General features: G+C 34.4%; 1 protein-coding gene and 1 long non-coding RNA gene across 5 annotated transcripts in view; one reads left to right on the top strand and one right to left on the bottom strand.

Annotated features, from left to right (window-relative positions):
• The first annotated feature begins 193 nt into the window (after window positions 1–193).
• On the top strand, window positions 194–7,153 carry LOC105272094 (uncharacterized). Of its 3 annotated transcripts, none has more exons than XR_892721.1 (4): window positions 194–431; window positions 5,800–5,933; window positions 6,773–6,942; window positions 7,013–7,153. It is a non-coding gene; the product is annotated as an uncharacterized lncRNA (long non-coding RNA). The 3 variants fall into 3 exon arrangements; XR_892722.1 differs by having other exon boundaries at window positions 5,800–5,939; XR_892723.1 differs by having other exon boundaries at window positions 5,800–5,944.
• Window positions 7,154–20,976: 13,823 nt separating this feature from the next.
• ERR (estrogen-related receptor) overlaps window positions 20,977–24,328 on the bottom strand; it is a 103,730-nt gene continuing 100,378 nt past the window's right edge. For both annotated transcript variants that reach the window (XR_892719.1, XR_892720.1), the window contains one exon: window positions 20,977–24,240. The gene's annotated coding sequence lies outside the window, so the exon portion shown is untranslated. The remainder of the gene's footprint in view (window positions 24,241–24,328) is intronic.

Here is a 24,328-nt window from a genome sequence, read left to right as displayed (position 1 = left end):
TTGCCACAGCTGTGGTCAATCGTCGAGTCGTCGAGGAATCAGTTCCTGCTTACGGCGATGACGCCTTCTCTCCGCTTGACCAGTTGGTAAGGCAGGTAGTTGGAGAGATCCGTTAGATGGTGCCACAAGCGTGCGGTGCGGCGAAGCAGCCACACTCTTCGCTGTTTCTTTTAAATTTTTGTGATAACCTTCGTACCGTATGGTTGCATAATATTTTAAAGGTCTAAGTAATTTAGTCAATCGTGCGTAGTGAGTCCAAAAATGAAGTTTAGGTGTAAGATGAGTATTAAAAATTTTCACATACAGTAGATGATGTTTTGAAACAGTAGTGTTTAACTCAGATAGTGTGTGGTCATTTTGACAGGTATTGGAGGTCATCAGTGTTATTGTGCGATGTAGTAAATATAACTGCCATGCCTCGTTGTCACCTGGTACAAAATCCCCAATATAAAATACTAATATCTAATAAATGTATTCATTTCTGCAGCAAACATAGACAGTAGTTTAGAGGTAAAAATGTATGACTTAATTTCAGGAGGTTTACTCAATCCATAGGTGGTTTTATAAGTAAAGCATTTCATTCGATAATTTAATGTTTGTAAGGAGAAAAATTTATTCTCTTTTATTAGACTATGTAAAATCTTTCCCATTATTGCTAGACTACCTTCTTCCAAAATGTCATGGGTTATATCAACAGACATGTTTTCAATACAATGATAACTTGGGATTACGTTAAATACACACTCCTGTTCTATTCCATTATTACCCGTCAAAACATCCTGAGAGTAATTAGCAATTGTTCTTAATAAATTAGGATTCTCTAAATTCATACAACATATACAAAATGGAGTCTCCTCGTTAAAATTACTTGAAAACCTCAATACGGAATTCTGGCCTAAATTATCCCCTAAGATGCTCATTAGTACAAAGTATACCTGGACCTCTTTATCCACCAATTTTAGGCGAATTCCTTTAGTTTCTAGCTCAATGAGCTGTTTAATGACTTTCGAGAAGATTTTTTCATTGTTGCTACGACTATAATCTTTGGTACTGTATAGTTGAGCGAGGAATATATTTTGCAACTGACCAGAAAATTTGTTAGGAATTCCAAATATGGAAAAATATATTCCGCCTAATTTATGCAATCCCCTATGCGATCCTAAAGGATTGTTTATCTCGAAATCATCTGCATAAACGACTAAAGGTAGAACAATTTTTTTTTCAAATTTATGTTCAATTTTTTTCAAAATTTCTCCTTGTACTGGTGATATTAAATCGGTTGAAAGTTTACATTCTTGCACGTGTGATAAGATGGAATCAAGAACATTTGGAAGAGACAAAAATTTTTCTATAACACTACTATCATATCGATAAATTCTATTTTAATATTCTTCAAAGTGAGACTTTGCGCAAAATTTTAACGAGTTGAATCTAAGACAATTTCAATAGTGTAAGATTGAGGTGGAATAAAATGATCAGAATTTTCAAAAACTTTTATGGCTCGGTATTCAGTACGAAATTGAGAAAAACAACCCTTCAAAGTATCACAAATTGCATTGAAATTAGAAAATGAATTAGAATTTATCAAGAGAGATTAAAATTGCGACAGAATAGAAAAGGTTAAAGAGCTCGTGTTTTGGATAATTGTAATTGCTGAAGATCTGCATAAATTGCTGTCATTAAATAATTTCGCAAAGAATGTGGTAATGGAACTGAGTAGATCTTCGTGACATTTAGCAAAATCATGTAACTGATCAGGTTTTTTATCGTCAATAATACATTCAGAACTTCTAATATCTGAAAGAAGTGATTGTTGTGAGTAGAGTTTTCATTTTTTGGGGATTTCCTCACGCTGGTTCGACTGTGGAACATTAGCAGAATGCGTAGCTTGCTTTGAATGGGAGAGCTTGAGATGCTGTTATAAGCCGTACACGTCATTAAAAATTCTTGTACAGTGACAACAATTAAATCTAGAGATAAATACTTTTTTGTGCTGAGATCTTATATGGAATAAGAATTTCGTAATTGATACTTGCTCTTCACAACGCGGACATTTATGTTCCATTTTGGAGAATTACAAGACCCGAATGGTGTAAAGAATGATAATATTTTCGAAAATTCGGAGAAATTTGGAGAATTGTTTGAAAAAAACTCATAAATTTTTTTAGTGAACTTTTGCATCATTAACTTTCGAACTTGGATCACTACTGCTAACGTATTTCCATGATGACATTTTTGCTAGGACTTTGGCCATTGTGGGGACCTTAAAATCGGCGTGAGTTGTGAATTGATACAGACCTCTCTGAATGAGTAGCCAGATGTATCGACTAAGGTAGGGGTAATGAGCATCGAGGGTATAAAAGATTTTGAAGCATATATCGATTGCTTTCAAGGCACTGTCAACGGGGTAAATGAAATCGTCTAGAGTCACGAAGAATTTCGTAGGTGACGCTATATGACTTCTAACGATGATCAGATAGGGTTGAACATGCTGTCTACCAGCCTTTTCGATTTTTTGCTCTTTCGCAGCTGTGGTGTCATCTTCACGCTGTAAAATTTCTAGGATGAATATTTTGAAAATTTACCGATGATTTATTACTGAAGGAATTCTGGAGATAGTTCCCAAAACGTGTATGAGTATACTGTCCTTGGCTTCTGGGATGGATGTTCTCTTATAATTTGACGAGGTTCCAGCTCGGTCACCATTGGAGTTATTAGGATTATTAGAGGTGATGACGAGAACTCTACCTTCGGGTGCAAAAAGGTGATTCAACACCATCAGCTGACATAAGACTCGCCCGTCACTTGATGTAGACTCCAAATCGATTAACTTCAATAAGCCTGTCCAAACCTCGTTTATTTTCTTGTCCATACACGTTTCTCGAACAGCTCGAAAAAAATCATCTCAATATTGGATACGCTCCTCCTTAACAATCCACAAGGCTTCGAAATCAATATTAAATAACACTGGTGCATTCGGAGACTTCAGCACGGGCCAGTCTTCCAATACATCTGTAACAAGCGGATGACTTACGACAGCGAGCCACTTTTTGCGATAGTCAAATGTATTTTTCCAATGTCCTATCACTTCATCAGATATTTGGACTTGCGTTCTTAATGCCTTCAAGCTGTCTTGGGTTGTTGGTTCTTGATCCTCAGCACGTGGTCTCTTGACTGATTGTCCACACTGTTGCTTACTGGAACGTTTTTTGACAAGTCCAATGCAGACAGAATACTGCGTTTGTTTATTTTTGAATTTGTCATAAATTTTTCCAGTTGCTGGCTGTCCATTCAGTGGGGGTGCATAATAAGTTCCCTTCACTTCTCCCTTATACAACAAGGTTATATTCACAGCAATTCTATCGAAATGTGCATGCGTCCATCCTCTAAAAATGATTAACTTAGGCTATTTAATATTTGAGATGAAAGCATTGGAAAGAATAAATATATTAGAAATTAAAAATTCATTATTAGAAATAAATTAGAATGAAAATTCGTTTTCAAATTAGCCTTACTGATATCATTGAAAGCACCCACTGATTTTAACGTATTTCTAGTAAAAAATTCTGAGCTCTTCACCGGAATAAAAAAACCTTTGAAAAATATGTGGAACCGAGTAAAGTCAACGTTTTTTTTTGCTTCGAACGGCGATTTTTCATCGGAAAAATCAATTCAGGCTAAGTAAGCTCAAATTATTAAGGATTGTATTTTTTTTGTGCATGGCACATCAAAAAAATTGACAATTCAAAAATCTTGAGGCTAGAAATGACTGCAGGGTTTTGTAGAATATCTCAAATACCTTTGAACGTTGCGAAGTAAATGATTAACTGTGACCTCTGCAATGATACTTTGGTCATATGATCTTAATGTTCCTGTTCTATTGAACCATATGGTGGAACACCTGGAATCGAAATTGGCGTGAGATGCAATTTTGAGTTTATCCACGCTTATCAAATTGAATAACTCTCTCCTGTGATCAATTAACTTTTCACCTGAGTTACGTCCTAGAAATGGAAAGTCTTTCTATCACAAATTGCTTTAATAAATTCGTGCACGGAAAAAAACCATGTAAAAATTATATTAAAAAAAAATATATTGAAGAAAAAATTCCATTGAAAAACCACTTTGTCCTATATAAAAATTGCACCTAGCTCAACAAAAAACAAAAACCGCATTTTTGTTTTAAAGTGTCATACAAGAGCAACATTGTTTTTTTGCCTAATTTAGTCTGAAATAATCTTCCATCAATTGCTATTATTCTATCATGGGAACTAGTGTATTTAACGCAGGAATTTTCTAAATAACTTTTATCCAAATTCCATACAGTAAATTTTTTAGAGATTTGATGAATGTAAGGGAAGAAAATCAAAGACGATTATGCACAATCATACCTGTACCTAGAATGATAATTCTACTTGGACGTTAAGATAAGAACGGTGTCTAACGTTCGATTGAATCTAGTGTAGCTATATTTCTCACACTAATAATATATTTGAATATATATCACTTGAGCAAAATTAATATTTCTTTTAAATATGTATAGAATTTATATGAAGTAGATATCAATTGACATTTTTTATAATTTTTCAAGACAATTCTGGAAAATTTCATATCGAAAAATAGGCAAAACTTGTTTTCCAAATTGTTTTCCAATTTTCCAAATTGTTTTCCAAATTGTTCCAGATTGTTTTCCAATGCAATAGCAAATGGCAGGAGGTAATTTTTTTTGCACAACAGTGCAATAACCGTATGCTCAATGAATGAAAACATTTAATTCATGGTAAATAGTTTATGAGTTTTTCATGGGTATTAATCGTATACTCAATACAAAGATATCCTTTCAATCTACCATGTACTCCATCTCTCTTCAAATGTAAGGCAATCAAGCATGTGGGAATTAATTCTTTGATCGTTGATGGAGTTAATTTTGCGAGCGAAGTTTGATCAACGAAACCATTTTCTATTAAAAAAGGGCATTAAATGATAAACTTTTTCGTCTAAGCCGAAAATGAAAACTACATATTCCTATGATAAATAAACGAAGTGGAAATTCAAGCTAGTGTTCGAAGTAAAACAAATGCGCACAGTTTTTTTCCCTTTCTCATTTTCATACTCCTCAACAACGAATTCTCGGAATTGGGAGAACTCACGCTCTAGCCCCATGGTCAAGAAATATCAACTGTTTTTTCGCCGAACTGCCGAATATGTTTTTGTTTCCCTAAAAATGGATCGTATTCTCCGAACTAAACATTTATTATTTTCACAAAGTAATCATTATTCGTCACGGTTCATTTCTCGCATTGCTTTCGCATAGCCAATATGAATGAAATAAATAAAAAAAGATCCGGGCAATCTACGGGAAATAACGGAAATGTTTTAATAACTTTCTAGCCTCGAATGGCAGATGGGTAACTTAAAAATCTAAAATTGATAAATTACTTATACTTACCCTCAAATACTGTGACGTATTTTACCAAATCCCGTTGATGAAGGAGCGTTGCAATTTCAGTTTGCTCCATTCTAGATCGATTCAATAGTCAGTGTATACTGCCCAAAAACTGAGGGCACACTGTGAGATATCGGTCTGCGTTTCCCAATATACGTTTTTTTGTTATGGCCGGACCGTCTCGGCCAATTACGCCAAATGAAACGATTGTCATTCTGGTGACAGACTATAATTTGATTGAGTGAAACACGATGATTCTCGCGACAGATATACAGTGCCATGAGTCCAGGTGAACGGTTCTAATGGGTCTTCGTAGAATAATTCGTTTTATGAGAAACTATTTCATATTTCAGGTCAGAAAAAAATTCTTGCATAAAACGCTACGTCTACATGGACTGTGTTACTTCGAAAAAATCCCATCATTCATCGTGGAGCCGTCGACGAAACCACAGTCGCAGTTGTGAGAACTGAAGCTACGGAGAGTCGGGTATAAGTAGCGTACATTTTATTTTTCTTATTATTATTATTAGGGTTAGTATACGGATTTTGAAATAGGTACCGATTTTGGAACCCATCTGTATGTTTTATTGAATATTCGCATTGTTTCATATGATAGCCGTAATGAATTAAATTCACGTAGAACTATAGAATATTTATAGCTCCAAAAAATTCCCACGAAGTTCCCTCTGAGTTCCTTACAAAGAAAGCGGTCTAGTAAATTGATTTAAATCTCGAAACTTCTGAGATGTATATAAAAATGTCAACTCCACATTTTTTCACTAACTTCATTTTACCACTGTACAACTAAACATTTATTAACGAAAAAATAGCTCAGAAATGGGCACACTAAATTAAAAATTATATGTATGAAGATACGAATCTTACTATTCATTTATTTGAGCTCAAGTTTGACCGGAAAGGGGATTCTCTCAAGAGAATAAAACTGTTTCTTCTGGCAAATAAGTGTTTCTTTCCGTTAAAGAAGCGCAATCATTAACTCAAGAATACTAAGAGATTTGCGTCACGAAATAATTGGTTTCAATGTTCATCGGTTTTGGAGAGTAAGTGAAAAAAAAACTATTGATTAAACTTAGGATGCATTTATACAATCTAGAGAATCTAAACATTTTTCTGCATTTTTATTTTAACTTGTTTTTTTCCTTCAATTCTAATAAATTAAAATTTTTCAACCGACTTAAGTTTGTACTGATCCTGAGTATCGATTGCAGCGAGCGTTTTCGGAGTAATAAATGATTCTAAGATGAAGCCTAATTTGTATGGGAAATTCATAATTTTATATATAAAATTGCAATTTTCTGTTTGCAGACGAATATCTTTTCCTTGCTTACGTCAAACAAAGATGGGAAGAATTATTGGCATGGCGATATAATCATTACAAAATGTATGTTCATACCAATGATTTATGTCCATCACCATCTGAGTTTAACCGCTGCAATGCCATGGCATTCCTTCCTGCAGCGCACCAATAGGCTGAGGTACCTATCTTGATTATGCAAGGTCTTGTCAAACAGAAGAATTATCTTGAAATGCTTTTCATCGTTACAGATTAAAGATCCGGCTAGCATCCACGACAATCGTCGATTGTAACTCAGCCTCCCAGATTATGTAATGAGACTGAAAATCATTTACCAGAATTTGTGGCATGATTCATGATTAATTACAAAGACCATTAAAATAATAATACAAAATGTGAAAACTTGTTGTTCACTTTTATTGTTCTGATCTAAAGTCAATGATCATAGTATCAAATTATAAATTAGAATTCTTAGAAGTAAATAAGACTCTTCATATTCTGGTGTTCATTCCGGCAGTGATTTCGTCGCAAATCTTTAAAAAAAATGGACCCAAGCAGTCGATCACTTGAATTACCGTAACACCTGAAACGCACCTTGAGTCCCATCCGCTCCCATCCTCTCTCCTCATTTAATGTGCGATTGCTGGGAGTGAAGCGTTTTCTTTCTTTGAAGTACCGTACAGTTTGAACTAAGAAAATCCGTCCTTCCAGGAAGAATATTTTTTTTTACATGAAGAATTTCCTTTCTTCACCGATCTGATCAAGTTTACAACGAAAATGTCACTTAGAATATATATTTATCAATTTGCAAATAAGAAAAGGAGGGTTCATGCATTTTATCGATTGCTAGTCTCAAAAACGTTTTGTTTTCCCACAAGATTAGACTTCAATATCGCTTGGAATGTCCTATTATAGAAGTTTGTATGAATTCAATACTCAGTAGATTTAGGTGAAACTATAATATTCTTATGAGAAACTATTTTTTGATCAGATCCCTCTTCGGAGCAAATTTCTTCCCAAAATAGTTTTGTTTTGCCCTAACTCCAATTCAAGTTCCTCAGAAACTCAACCAGCTTTGGCAGAAATTTCAGACTCAATGAGTTGTTCCCAAACCCGATTGTCTTTCCCGTAAACTCAGAGTGTTATCCCAAAGACAGAATTTCTTCTAGCAATCAAAAACGTGATTGAGTGCATATTAATACTCCATATTCTATACACTCGATTGCTTTTAGCATGAATAAGTTTAACAGAATCCACGGATAGTTCGGTTCTAAATTAATCAATTTTGGGTCAAGAAAATTCGACGCCAAGAACGGTCCCGTTTGGGCCGAACTCGACGACGTTCCCAGGAAATCAGTTTTTCGCTCAGTGTATAAGTGGATTGACATGCTATCAGAACTCATACGTGAATACAATCATCGAAAACATCGGGCTAATAATATGAGACCGGTCGATGTGACGGTTCAAAATGCCAAGAAATTGCGCCTTCTTTACCCTGAATTTCGTGCAAAAAAGAAGGGCTCAAAATTTCAAGTTGGTGATAATTTCGAGTTTTCGAGAAAAGTTACACATCTAATTGGACTGCAGAAATATTAACCATCCGAAAAATAAATAATAGGAATTCTGTCACATACAAATTGAAAGATTATAAAGATGAATTGATTAAAGGTAGTTTTCATGAAGATGAATTATTGAAAAAAAAAAAACACTTCGATGTTTATCTAGTAGAAGAAGTACTGAAAAGAGGAGGAAACGAATTATATGTAAAGTGATTGGGCTTCGACGATACACACAATAGTTTGATAGCTGCCGAAGGATAGCCCATTTGAGGCAGAAATTTTCATTTTTTTTTTTGAGTGATGATGGTGGGGGAGGGATGATATATTAATAGGATATTTCTCCTTGAACCCTTCAGTTCAGTTGGTAAATTTATCGTAACAGCATGATCGTGACAATAGTGATGCTATAAGTCCTTGTCATATCTCTGTGCCAAGCAGCGAATTTTATCAACACGGCGATTCTGAGTCGAAGGGGGTTGCATTATGAATCTATAGGCGATATTCGCTTCAGTACAGCCGAATGGTGGTTCACTCCTTATATTGATTTGGAAAAATGCATTGATCAATGTCCCTTGATCAACAAGAATCTTTTCGTGATATCGAAGAGATCATTGAGAAATCATTGTGAAACTGGAGAAAAATACAACATCTTGTACATTTAAATATCAATGGCTGCTGGATAAAATAAGAAATTGGGGTGAAAGTTGGGAAATCGAATTGGACAATTATATTTATACAACACAAACCACCATCAATGCTGTATGTCTAGCCAAAATTGGGGTAACTCATTCAGCTTTGTTCTCACAGAATGAACTGGTAAAAGCAGTGAAACACTTAGTCGCGAAAAATCAGACGTCATCGTTGACGTTTCTAATCTCGATTGACGAGTTACAGATGACTAAATTATTGAAAATTTCGAAATTAAAAATTGTGTTTTATGGAGGAAAACTGTTAGTAATATTTAGTGTTCCACTTGTGGCCTCCCCAGTGTATCATCTGTTGAAGGTGCACCCGTATCCCACATTTCAAGTGTAAGGTCGACTACCGGTTGCGTACTAAAGATTTCTATGCCGTGACACACGCTGAGGATCTTATTAGTTGTCAAAACACAGATGGTCATCATTATATTTGTGGTGTTAATTTTTCTCTGAATAGCGCAAAAGCCCGACCTATTTGAGAAGCCACAAACATCATGACAGACAATCAACAACCATTGCATTATTGTGACATCCAACTCAACTCAACCTTCCACTCTTATTGGAGAAAGACTGGAAAAGCTTGGTTATATTCACCACCGGAGAAAGAGGAGATATATATTTGGTACGATAGCCGATGGGTAAATGTGCTGAATATATCAGGAGTTGGTGTGCTTCAAATGAGAAGTGGATGCCAAGCTGCTACCTCATATGCAACGCTGACTGGATTTCAAACGAAAAAAGTGTAACACCTGTAACCTATATTGATGCTTCGAATCTGAATGTAACCCTTAATTTACTGTACAAACAAATATTTGCCGATTTTCTAACAACGAATTACATTGAACTTGGTCAATTTTTACGTTTAGAGTATACATTGGAAACAAAACCATAAACTAGCCACTTTTTTTAAATGTGATTAAAATTCGTAGTGTGTGGATTATTGGTTCTCCTCTCATGGTTCATTCCCAGGACTGTAAAAGTAAAAATTTTCAGACATATGAATGTATGAATTTTCCCATGAAATAAATAAAGAAAATCGACTACAATAAAAAAATTTACATTTTTTATTCTTCCACCAAATATTTACAATCAGTTTTTTAAACCATACGATAAAGTATCTGTGCTATTCGCTACGAGAATACGCTTATCATCATGCCAACTTAAAGCTAATTTCGTTTGATTAATAGTAAACACATCGTGTTTAATAGATCGAATCAGATTTTGAGGACAAGAAATATTTGCATGATGTATTAAATAGGCTAAATAATCACCGAATGTAATGCGTTTTGTGACAGGAGTTATTGTTTTTCCCTTCGCGTCGCCACAATTTTCCCTGTTCTCGGGGATCACACGAGCTGCGACAAGGAAACATTTAATTTATTTGTCGGAAATTAATCCACCTATCATATTCAAATATTTTCATTTAATTCACGCTTCTAATTTGAATTGTGTCGACACTTGAGAGCATGGCCCAGTGGGATTGAGTCGTTGATATGGACTCATGCTCTAAAATATCGATTGATAGCATCTAGGAAGAAGTAATAAGTCGACAACGAGACACTCTCGCCCCGGCAACGATACTGTGTAGATCTGTTATGTATAATTTATATTTCGTATTGTCTTATATTTAATTTTGTATTGTGTGGAAAGAGTCGATTCCCGAAAATATTAATAAGGTTCCTGTCGAATAAACCAAATGTAATTGTCGACACAAAACTGTGAGTAATTATTTATTTATTAATATTCTTGCCAATATTTCTCCTTTCTCTCTCTCTACTATCTATATTGTCTTTGGGTCTTCCAACTTCCACCTCCTAAGATCAGTCGGGCAAACGTTGTTAGTGATCGACAAACTAACTGGCGCCCAATTTAATTGATTATTATTGTCTAAGTCAATTATTAACTAGCAAAAGGATTTCTCAGAGCCCTGACAGCCCTTGACCCAGGCTGCGTCAGGTGAAGGCCTTCTGTCGTTACGTTTTCTTTTCGAATCTCAATTGTTTGATTGTCGAGTTTATTTATTTAATGGAGTGTTTATCTATTGAAACTAAAAGGTCTGTCTCAGTTTCAATGTTGATTTTTTTTCACCCTTTGCGCGTGTTTTTCTCAATTTTCACCAAAAACTTTAAATGTATACATTTTTGCTCGCAATCCAACAAATTCCGTCATAATCTTACCATTATTCTCGTCTTTCATCAGACCTAATTATTTCTTATTAGCTAAGGGGACATTAATAGACATTATTTTGTGGATAATCTGAAGTGTCAAACTTAGTGATATCTCTCTTTATAAATTCACGAGACCTACTGCGCACTCCGTGCGCCGAATTCGAATTTGGACATCGGATTCGAGTTGACCAATAAGGAATCAGTCTTACGAGTTTCGACTCAGGCGAACTTCATTTACGTATCTCTGCTTTCATGATGAGGATATAATGTTCTCCAATTGAAATTGGTAAATTAAGCTATCTGTATCCGTGTACAATACTTTTGCTCTATCTTTCAAAGTATCTCTTATGTAATTATAATGGAAATCATACATGTAACCTTTCGAAATACCAAGGATACCAGTACAAATAGCCTTATTGAATCTAATCTGCGTATATGTCGTTTGAATAATTACTAAGTCTTTATCAAAAATAATACTGTTGTGGAAATTCGCGTTAGAAATCCAACTTGACGCCCTCATCAACTTCTCCACTATGTAACAGTCTTGATATCCAACTGTTTCCTAACATTCTCCACAATTTCACCAAACACTGCATTGTTGATGAATTTATAAAATTTGTTGCCGAACTCATCCATCGAGTTCTTTCAGAGGTTGGTATTTCAATCAATATACTTTTTCAACCAGCAGCCTTGAGAAAATTGTAAGATTCGATGAATTTTTGTTATTTTCATACCTAAATCACAACACTGTTTCATGTTTTTATAATGGACTAGTTGCCTTTTTGAGTTGAGCGTAATCAATAATTTATGAATTTTTGAATGTTCATTGGGTCATAAGGTATGTTCTGGATACAAACGCAAATCCTCATGTTCGGCATGTAATTCTAACGGATATTCCAGATCCAGAATATAACCCATATTTGAGTCATCTGGAACATTGACAACGTTGAACGATGTCAGTCTTGCATCCAGCTGAAGTTCTCGAAAGGTAAATAATGACTCATTGCTGCTCCATATAGGTTATTTACGTCCAACTACATCAAGTAAGATTCCTCCACTTGTGGATTATAATCAGCTCCCGTCTACCGATTATTTGCTTCCGTATGTCTGTTTGAGCACTGTGACAAACCACTTTTCGCAATGAACAGCAGTATTTCAAGATATTGCAACAATTCCACTTTTACTTGAGTCATCTTCAGCATAGCATCAGAAACTATACCAAGAGCGTTATAATAATGTAGCGCGTCCAAATTATAGGAAACGAAACAAGTTTGTCGAAAATTCTCGAATATGTCACTCAACAGCAATACGTCAGTCTTTTAATATAAATGTCAATATTCTTCAAGGGTGCTCAGCCCGAAATTCCTCCACGAATTGCACGCATGAGCGTAATGACTGTCTGAAATGGGATCGTCATTCAAACATGAGTAGAAATATTCTTTTGATGGCAGTTGGTCTTCATCAAGTTTTTCCCATATGTCCATATATTCGTATGGAAAAACACATTGGTGGGGAACAAGTTTGAAGTGGTTCTTTTCTGGGTAATGACTCGCGGTTATTCTTTTCTTTCCTCCGTCCAAATATGAGGCTAATTTGTCGATGCTACTTGCCATGAACCGAAATGAGTCGATAAATCTCGAATGGACTTTTGCTGTGTCCACTGATTTGGTGAAAGAAAGACCTTTCTCTTTATTGATTGGTAATAAAGGTATTTTACCATCAAATTATTTCGTTAGACCTTTAATGAAAACCCGTACCCCCACCCTATACTACACCCATTCACCAGGTAAGCAATAGCTTTTTACCTGCCAATCAACGAAATCAATCTATTGATTGATTAATTAATTAATCAAACAGCAAATTAAAGCAACACCCAGCCACCCACCTTTTCACATGACCACCCTACTAGCCAACGTAGTCTTTCACGACCCCCAAAATCGATGGGCCAGAACCCGCTTTACCTGTCTACTACCATGCCAATTATACGGGTCCTAGTGCGATAATAGTGGGTACAGTAGTTGGGGGCCTCACAGTTACAGTATTGGGAAACGTCCCATGAAGCATCTGCCAAATGGTAAAGTGAGAAAAATAGCCGCCGCGATTATTATAAAAAGGAATTAGAAAATCTAAACCTGGTTTGTGGTTTACACTAGTTCCAAAAAAAGATAATAAAGTGAAATTCTAAGATGAAAAAATGAAAGAGGTGGTATTTATATCAATCAAAAAACTGCGTCTAGCTTTTACACAAAGCGTCACAATGTTGGTAACATTGTTAACCGGGAGAATCTAGAGACCTACAAAAGTAAACATGACCAGCCTGATTACACATTACTTACTTTTTTCTCCCCCGGTCTAGCGTAATATTGAAAGCATTATTGGTAATGAGTCCTTTTCTTGAGCACACAAGTCCCAGTCATCTCCTGCTTCAAGTCCTCAAGACTGGGTTTTACGGGATCCATCGCTACGAAGATGAGCGTAATTGCGTTTGTATTGCGTCTCAATGCTCGGATTCGTAAATAAACGCCGGGCCGAAGTAATAACTGATTTCGGAACAGGTATTCAGAAGTCGCGAGGAGTTTGCTCCTTTAAGTAACCGTTGCTCAAATAATCGATGCTGCGGCCAGACTGATGACCTGTACTTGCGTTTTTCGACTCGTGTCCCTGGACACGTCAGTATACGTGTGGAATGATCGCAGCGGAAGTTATCTGGTGCTGATACATCGGTTTAGAACTTCCGCCTTGCTCATTGGATTCCATGGATGAGGCCTTCCTGGTCGTTGAGAAATTATTTCCTCAAATATTTTTATGAATACTTTCGTGCCATTTCTTTTTCAGTGTTTCCAGACACAAGATAATCAAGTTTGGAACTATCAAAACGCGCTATGACATCCTCAATAGCCGGCAAAATTTAACAAGACGAAATGTGGTGTCTACAGTATCTCCAAGGTAGAGGATGAAGAGGAAGGGACTCATGATCTTTGTTTGAAGGACCCCTACCCTTACATCGACTCTATCCGATTGGCCCTCCCTCGATCATTGTTGATAATTATATATGATACTGCTTGTGTGTAAACAAAATTATATACCAATAGTCATTGGTTATATATGGATGAATTAATGATTAAGAAAAATTGTATCTATTGACAATTACTGATAAAGCACACTTCTGTGAGCTACAAAACGAGGCAAGCCTCGACATAATTCGCGTATTACCTAAGCATCGTTGCCATTGCCAAAAATGATTATTTTTCTAACCATTAAAAAAAATCAGGTCATTGTCTTTGTTCGTAATTTTTTTTATAAATATTTTTTCATTTGCCAAACGTTTTTGGCCTGCGTGGGGTAGCTGTCTATTCTAGAAATAACATTGTCTAAAAACATGAATAGACTCCAAAAACTCAATAATGGTACTATTCGTGGAATATTTAAAATCATTTTTTTCTTACAATGTTGTGCGGTACAAATACAAGTGCCATCAGTAAACAGCACATCAAATACACAAGATACTCAAGTTTCAAGATTTTATTATAAAATTATAGCTGTTAACCTGAGTGTATGAACAGGTGTAGCTGTCGAAAAATATGATGTGTTTGTGAAGTATGAAATATGACATTGTTAGAGTTTTACATTTTGAACATTTAGTACGTCATTTGCGGTTTTTTACAATGTCATGTAAAAAAATAATTTAATATTTCCAGCAAATCGCCAACTCTGCTATAACAGCTGATCTGATAAATCATCGTTGAGTGGAAAAATGCTTCAAGTATCAATAATTGAAAATTCTCTAGCTGGGCGAGGTGCAATCACACCTAAGGACATTTCTCAGCGGTAAAATAAATAAACAAATCATTTTCATAGAAGTAAATACTTTAATGCGTTCAATTGATTTAGTAAAACGAAATAAAGTTTTCTTTGAATAAATTTTCTTCGATTCTTAAAATAGATTTTTAATTATTTGACTTCATTTATAATGTTACAAGTGCAAAGGTCTTCGTTGAAATCTCTCCACAGCTGATCTTAATAATATAGTAATATTCCACCCGAGTATGAATAATGTTCTTATTCCATCATTTTAATAAGTTTTCAAACTTCTCATCAATAAATTCACATTTATTTAATCTCAAACTTCTATCGATTTACAGTATCGCTCTTTGTTTGTCGTTTATTATTTAGTTTACGACCCTGAGAACTACGATTCTACAATAAAATGATGAATTTTTATATGTAACAAATAATTGAAGAGAAATTAAAGAGAAGGAAAGGAGTGAAATTAATATGATAATGAATTTATCCATGAAGTGGTAAAAATTAATAGCTAAATTTGAAATCACTTTAAAAATCATGGACTCCAATGAAAAATGTCAGAAAGTTTGATTCGACAAGGAAAGACAATGAAACAGATTATTACATTCATTCAATTGAACTCTTATGGCCAGTTAATTCCATCTGGCATGACTCTTAGGGGATTCGTAGATTCACATTGTAAGAGAAATTTTGTAATCCGCGAGCCAAAATCATGTTGATGTTACTCGCTTCGCTCGGTAGAATCGTGGATTACGGACCCAATGACATAAAATAGTATACGAAACACTCGTAGGATTGTAAAACTCGCCTTCGGCTCGTGTTACAACCCTCCGACAGGCCAAAAAATCCACTACGTACTTGTTGCACTTGTCGCACTTGTTTGTTTTTGATTTTGAAAACAAGAACAGAAAGTGCAATTTTCCACAACTAACGGCGACGAAAAATGCAGTTCACCCCTTCGAAACCCACTCTCAGTTACGAAAGAAGCTATTATAGCAGCGAAAATTTGTGTACCAAGAAATGACCAAATTTTTACCGGAAGTGCATATTTGAAATTTTTTAGAACCAAAATTACGGTATAAAAATTCCACGACGAGAAATCGAAGAAAAGATTCAACTGTGCATCCTTCCTCCGCCACTAAAGAGAACCTACGAAATATGCCACATATGTAATATATTAGAGTAGACAAAGAAAAGGATTTTTTTTTGCATAAGCGGACTTTCTGTTTTGATACCGCAAAGCTTGTCAAAAATCGATAGAACTGGTATTACAAACTTTTCAAACTCAAAAACCTTGTAATCGCTACAGAAAAATACTCATTGGGTCGTTGGAGTGATTTTGTTTTTCGGAGTGGTCAGCTATTTCTTGCATTCGATTCGAATGCCAATTTCCTACGAGTAAAACAAACTCACCCTAACAGTCTGAAAGTATACCATATCAATTTTTTCGCTGTACATTGCTATTTCATTTTACAAAAGGTTTTATTGTTCTTATTGAAAATGAATTCCCTGAGAACTGAGAATTGGACAGAGAATATATAAATGTTTTGGTATGTTACATACAAACCGATGCCAAACAATCCAACAAACGCTCTTTCAGCATTTTTCAAATATTATGAGGAATTTTATTCTACTGCCCGTTGCCTACAAAACAACTAACCGATCTTGGCAAAAAACTATAACGTCAAATTGGTATTTGGTTCAGTGTATCAAAGAATTTATACGTTTATGTCCTTTTCCGTCCTGATGAAGATTACCACAACATCATTTATCCTGACAATTCTTGTATTTCCAATTCTATGTTTATTAATATTAAGTCCAATTGACAATCAAAAACGGTCTCAGGGGCCAAAATAACATAGAGAATACTCCATCCTTAAGGATATCCAAGTATTGGTCCAAGTAGGAACTTTTTTTGCCATAAAATTTTAGTTTTGACGGACAAAACTTTTCCACTTTCTCAAGTATCCGAATTTTTTATTGTTAAATACATTTTTTCAATACGGTATCTAAGGAGTATTGTTATCGATATTGTGTTCAATTTTTTATTTGACTCTCAATGGTCTTAACTCGAATGATCGTTTGGCAACTTTGTACATGTCTTGTATATAATTTACTCTACACGGAGAGAAAAGTCCAAGAAAAACTTCTTTGGTTCCCAAATAAAAATTACTATCAATATGTCAAATTTTCTTATACATTCCGTAATTAATCATGTGTGGCTCCATAAAATTTACTAAACAGCACTCTAAAATTTAAAGGTCTATCATTCTTTGTTTGAGTTTGAAAGAAAAATTGATAGAAATCCTTCAAAAATTCCTATCCAGATCGGTATTTTTTATTATGCTCTCTTTTAATTTTTACTGTGCTACACAGCATTTTCTCCAAACATTTTTTAACCCAATAGGATTGGTTAGCGATAAACGTCGAATGTTTCCGATTCTTGCCGAAGTTGAATTTAACAATGGTAACTGTTGCGACGACTATGAATTTTTATTTGGCCGATAACGAAGTTTTGCTCGGCCGATGAAGAAATGTTACTGCATGGCATCGTAATTTTTCTCAGGCCTGCAGTTTACACCTAGATTGTAAGGCAGCACAGTAATTTTTATCGGAATCACCACATAAAAATTCATGGATTTTTCTCTCCGTGTAATCGGTCTAAGGAGTTCCTCGAACGTACCGTTGCCAAACGTCAAAAATATGCGTATTCAAACCATTCAATATGACAGCCAACTGGAAAGGGAAATTTTCCATTCAACATTTCTTCATTATTTGTTCGGAAACTCATTTTTTTCCATATATCAAAAAAACTAAAGAATCTAACGAATAATTGCATATATGATTAAATGTACAAATGGAAATGGAATGGAATGAAAACTACATGTTAAATTATGTTATTCAAGGATTTGTTCTTGTAAAAAAATGTTGGACACTCTGTTTGCAATTGTGCTTAAAATACAGATCGGACCTTGTTCTATATTGCCTGAAGCGGAGTTTACGCAGAAAAAATGATCAGTAGTACTTGGATATCTTCAAGAAATTATTGCCGATATCTTCTCACTTTTTAAGTTTTTCGGAGATTTCTGAAAAATTGTTAATAAAACAAACGGGAAAAAAATCTACCAAAACTAGATAAATCTATACTTTTAAGTTTCATTGTTATTCAATGCCTCATCACTGCAGAAGAATTTTTCTATCTTCTCAGTAAACTTTTACATAAGTTAACGAAACTTTCCCTGAAACTTAGAAAAACATACACACGGCTGTGAAAATTTGTCACTCATTGAATAATGATAAAACCTAAAAACGGTATATTTTTTCACATCAATCTGATCCAGGAGTTTCCACAAATTTCCAAAAAACAGGAACAAAGTGAACATATGGGCAATAACTACTTGTAAAGTTGTAAAGTTGTTCTGGTTTCGTGATAATAATTAGATTGGAGAATTAATTGCTTTTGTTTCAGTGTAGACGCCAAGAAGTATTTTTTTATATAAAGAAGGAAACAACCATACAAGCCAAGTAAACATCAATGTCATATGATAGTATAGTAGAAATAATCGGCACTATCGCACGTGAGATTTCTCATTTGCAAACTGGATATCAATTTTTGAAAATAACCACATCTATTTTTGCAACAAACATTTTGGTTTTAGGATTCATTTTAGATATTTCCACAAATATTTTTTATTTCTGGGCATAGTATAGAGTACGACATTTTTTCATTGGAACTAAAAATGTAAAGAACACTTTTCTTGCTGTTAGGGAAGAGTCACTGGTCATAGAAATTTGTTAGTTACAACCAAATTTAAATTTAAACATTTAAATTTAACTTATTATATTTTACCACTTCTCTGTTAATTCAAATTGAAAGCACGTCTATATTAACCGTGACAATATAAACTCGGATGTATCATATAGAGTGCAGATGTATCACAGTTTAAGAGAGAATTATTCTCTACGTTTTTCATCTAAATCACCTCGGCGGACTAAATTCTCGTTATTTTTGAGGAAACAATTATTTCCAAGGGAATCCAATGGGAAAAGCAGAAAAGAAAACGATGAAAATAAAATTGTTCCATTTTACAAAGTTTATTTTGTATATTTTCCAGGAACGAGTGGACTCAATAGGTAATCAAATTTGCCTTGTCTCTTTTCTAGATCTCTTATCTTCAAAGATGTTTACTATACAAATATCTGTGAGAAACCTGTTTATAAACAAACAAATTCAAAAATATTGGCTATCTTCTTTTGCGAGTATTACTGCAATCATCAAGTTTAGGGGAGACTTTTTTATGCAAGTTGCTGTCTGATCCACTCGTATCCCAATATTCATGAAATAAATTACTCAAAACATTTGGACTCATTTCCTATTGCCTGTGCTTCTGTTTGAAAACTGAACGATTAATAGTATATTAAACTATGGCGGTTCGCCCTGTGTGAATTTAACTGGGAAGCTTCAATAATAACGTAATTTTTTTTTGCTCTTAAACCAGGAGAAAATTATTTTCACAATTTTCATGTTTTCCGCTACAATAAGAAGTTGAAAAATTAAAATTGACCTACAGGTTAACCACACACGAGCCACTTAACTCCTATTTTTCACTCCGAATAACAATAATAATCAGATAATAATTATCCCTGAATAAACTCTTCAATGTCCCACATGGCACAGTGAAACGCTGAGATGTAATATAACGAACTTTTGATTCCTCTTCATTGTTCCTCTCTTTCATTTCTCATCCGGCAGTTGGGATAACTAGCATTCCGCTAGTCATATCATGCCTTTTATCTCTAAACCATTGATTTTTAAATCATTCTCGATAATAATTAGCGAGACGATAAGTTCCAAAAAATAGTATAGATTATTCTGCAAATATCTCGACGGTTAATAGCTTTGGAGACAAATTTTAAACGTCATCTCCTATGGGCCTCATTGCTTTCATGAAAAACGGAAGTCAATGTTGTTTTTTAATGAGCCTACCTATGTCAGAGATATTAGCAAAAGCATCTTCTGCCATTACTTTGCTAAGTCCCAGATAGAACTCTAAAAGCGTATTACGTTTGATTTCCTCTTCTATGTCTTAATTTCAATAATAACTAAATTTTACTTAGCAGTAACACTTGGTAGAATCATTTATAATTTCGATTGATCGTTCTGAGTTAATCTCTGGTATGACTGATTCTTGTTTTCTGTTTTTTTTTTGTACATTGGCTACAAAACCCTGATGTTTAAACTCTCCGATCACTTATGAAATTTTAGTTATACGATAAATATTCAAGTCAATATGATTGATTAAAAAAGTGGAATTGCGTAACAAACCATGCGGAAAAATATCCGGGACAACATACCCAAATGGGTGTCTATATCATATATCATACAACTGCGTATGTTAATTAACGAATACTCAATTCAAATCAATCAAATAAAAATTAAATTTACAACAGTCAGCGCTTAAAACACTGGTCAATGCGCTGTGGTTGAAATAAATATATTCAGATAACAAAATATCGAATTTTTATGGAAAAAAAATGTTCCATTTAAGTAATATTAAATACTCTAATATGCACGAAAAAAAAAAACACTGTTAATGCGTGGATGGGGTAACTCTTCATAAAGATTAAACAATAACAAGTATCAAATAATCACCAGTTTTTATATATCCACCTTTTTCAAGGTTTCTGAAATCTCGTGGTAATCTTATAGGCGAATACAGTTGGGTAGACGGATTCGTGTGTGAACATGCCTCCGTCCACCGATTGCATTTTGTAATCTTATAGGTGATCCGTAAACAGAAGCGTGTCCACACACAAATCAGTCTTCATACAGCTCAAGAATAGGTTCTCAGTATTTTTGGCGTTAAACTTTGAAGATTTAATTTTTTTTTCATTAATTATAATGATAAACATACACATATTCATGTTCACATTTCAATACATCGTTGAGGACATTATTTTGCTATTGACTGGCAATTTTTCGTTCATAGCCGAATTGGCATGAGTTCAATGTCTTCATTAATTGCACTACAATTATGGGTCAATGTACCTGTAGATGGGGTACGGCAGGACATCAAGAAGGTCCAAATACTAGAAAATTTTGTTGCAGGACAATGATAATTCGGGCGAACGTTTGATAAAAAAAAATCAATTTGCATGGAATTTCGTTGATGGTTTTTCCGACCCAAATATCGACCAATAGAATTGCACCATTCGAAGTCACGTGGTACAACCTAGATGAGTTTATACTGATGCTCTTTTGCTGATTCCCTCTGGTAGTTGTTCTATAAACAACGAAACAGTATCCATTCAAATTAACCCTACGAGAGACTAACATATATGAAATTCTCATTTCTTAACTGTGAGTTTCGTCTCATGGTGCAATCCCATTGGCCGACATTCGGGCCGGAAAAGTAATTCCTCGAATACCACACAGTTCAAAATTATCGGAAGCTTGGCGTTCCTGCTTTTTTAGTCTGAAAAACTGGAGTCCTTCCTTTGTTTGCAACGAACCTATCGGTAAATACCCGATAATTTTGAAACTTTTGTGGTATTATAAGTGATTATCTCCCCTGTTACAATTTCGACCAATAGTAACGATGCATTTGATTTAATTTGGGACATGTGGATGGGTATTATTTCGGATATTTTTCGGATAATCACCTCGTAGTTCTTAAGCAACGAATTTGTTGTGTCCGCAATTTAAATTGGCTGATGAAACTTCACAACTGTCAAACTTTGATAACGTCAATAAACCAAATCTGAAAAATGAATCCATTTGGGGAGAATTTCTTGTAAACTATTATGTAACAAATTTGTAAAAATCTTCCTCAAAGTACTAAATAAATTGCGTTGTTCCTCAACTCGATCAAATACACCGTTTCGATTGGTTGAAGCTCCGAGTGGGAAATAAACAAATTGAACGATTTTATGTTTTTCATATATGTTGTCTCATTTCTGGAATACAGACTTCGTATCATGGTACAATTCTATCGGCTGAAATTTGAACCAAAAAAATGATCCACCAAATACAACTAGAATTTCGAAATTAATCGGATATTTCCCGATAGGTTTGTTGCAAACAAATGAACGTGTCAAGTTTCCCAGGTTAAGGATGTTCTGCACATATAGTCCAAATAAAAGTTTGTCACCCTTTCTATAATTCGTTACAATTATCGCAATTAATGTTGAATTAATATTTCAATGCGTTACTAAGTTTCAGTAATAGCCATAGCAAATTATTAGATTGCATTCGATTTTATGAATAAATATTATATTGTTTAAACATATTAATTTAATAAAATTTTAGTCAATAGTCATGAAATTTTTACCATAGTTTTACATCTGCTTCAATAGTAAATTTTCGAAATTCCAATAAAATTTTATAATTTGGACTATATTTACAGAAATTTTCATTTTCCCCATAAGAGGCCGTGTTAATTGAAAACTTGAATAATTAATAACCACAAAACGATGTTGTGAGTCAGTCTCAAATTTTATGCAGGCATCTGTTACCAGTTCAACAATATTATGCCAGAATTACAAGCAATTCTTATATCTTCGCCAATACATGCAAAACAACCTTAAGCAGTCACGAGCACTAAGCGTGAGTGATTTTTCTGGAAAACTTGACAAGTCCGTTTTTTTCAGGTAACCTTGACGGAAATATCTTATGTGGGGGATTATTTCTTTTCTTATAATAATAATTATAGTTGATAATTTCGACATTTTCGTGAGATTATAAATGTTAATTTCTAAACAACTAAGTTTTAACTAAAATGTCCGGGGAGTTATGGAATCTAAAATCATATTTTATGCTTGGAATCAATTCTGTAGGCGATTGGAAAAGATTTGGACATTTTTTTATATGATCACTCATACACGAGCTATTAACAAACGAGGATTTTGCGGATAGCGAAACATTTCAATAATTGTTGGTTTCAGTCCTTTAAACCAATACGTTTTGAGATTGAATAAAAAAATGTTGATGGTTCAAGGAGAAAATAATGTTTTTTTGTCTAATGCTCATTACGAAAACTGTATTTCTATATTCTCTTTCGAAAATCCGCTGACCTTCATAACATGAATCTAACTTTAAGACACGGTTAGATTATTACTTGAACGTTCTCTCGATCGTTTTTTTTTATCTAAAGATCACAATGTGATGATATAGGCATGCGCAGAAAATATGAGGGTGAGGCAAAATGGAGCGACGGCACAATGTGGACCGCGGGGCTAAATGGACCAGTGAAAATTTTTTTCTTAATTGCCGATTGGATACCAACCAACATAATTGTCGTCATTGTATGAAATTTGTATTTACAAAATTATGGATTAAGTGGGCAATATTTCAGTCATTAAAGATGATACTGAGAAAACAAAAACGAGAAGAAAAAGGAGGACGTTTTTGTCTTCTATTGCTCAGGAAGAATTCCTCCTGGTATTTCTGGCACATATCTTGCTTCGTCGTGACCCATATTTGGCCTTGCTTGCTGTTTGACTAAGTTTCTTTGGTGCATCAAGTCGTTTAGCTTGCTTGTCAGCAAGTTGATTCCGATAACTTAAACGCGTTACGATCATTGTTTGATCGGGTGCTGTGAGTTTTTGAGACGTTTGAAGCTTACAATAACCCCAGCTTATCTTAGGCCGATCCGAATTTCACAGCCTCTATAAGATAAAAATGTTCTACGTATTTTTTAAAACTTTCTCTTTTCTTTATTCTTCTGGTTTTTGTTTTCTCAATAGCTTCTTTAATACCCAAAAAGTCGCCCACTTAATCCTTAATTTTGTACATAAAAATTTCATATAATGAAGTTCATGGTAACTGTTATCCAATCAGCAATTAAAACAAATTTTTCACCGATCCTTTTTGCTTGATACTTTGTTTTTAATTTTATAATATTTTAAAGGGCCTTTCTTAGTTATCGTTAAGGAATAATGTCAAGAAAGAGAAGTTCGGCGTACTTTACGGTGGCCAATACTGTACGTAAAGAAACAACATAGAGCTTCTTAATAAAACATTAAGCAATGGCAAAATGGCCTGGAACAATTGACAAAATTCACATGAAAGCTTCAAGATATTGATGCGGTTTTTTTTCACATTTTAATTACGGACCGTTAAAAAGTCCCAGTGTAAGACTCTAATGCAAATTACAGTGGTTCTCAGAACTGCTGTTCCACTCACTGGTGTCGTAATTTTTGTTTTTATCAATTCGTCGATCACAGTTAATGCATGTCAGTCATAATTGTCCTATAATGAGAAAGAAACAAAAAAAATTAATAAATAAAAAAAAAATTTGTACGGAACCATTTTTTTGCGTTAGTACAGTAGAGAACAA

Source organism: Fopius arisanus, unplaced genomic scaffold, assembly GCF_000806365.1.
Source record: "Fopius arisanus strain USDA-PBARC FA_bdor unplaced genomic scaffold, ASM80636v1 scaffold00137, whole genome shotgun sequence".
In the NCBI taxonomy this organism is placed as follows: Eukaryota; Metazoa; Arthropoda; class Insecta; order Hymenoptera; family Braconidae; genus Fopius; species Fopius arisanus.
Note: the sequence above shows the minus strand (reverse complement) of the source record. Positions and strands in the feature narration are given on the sequence as shown.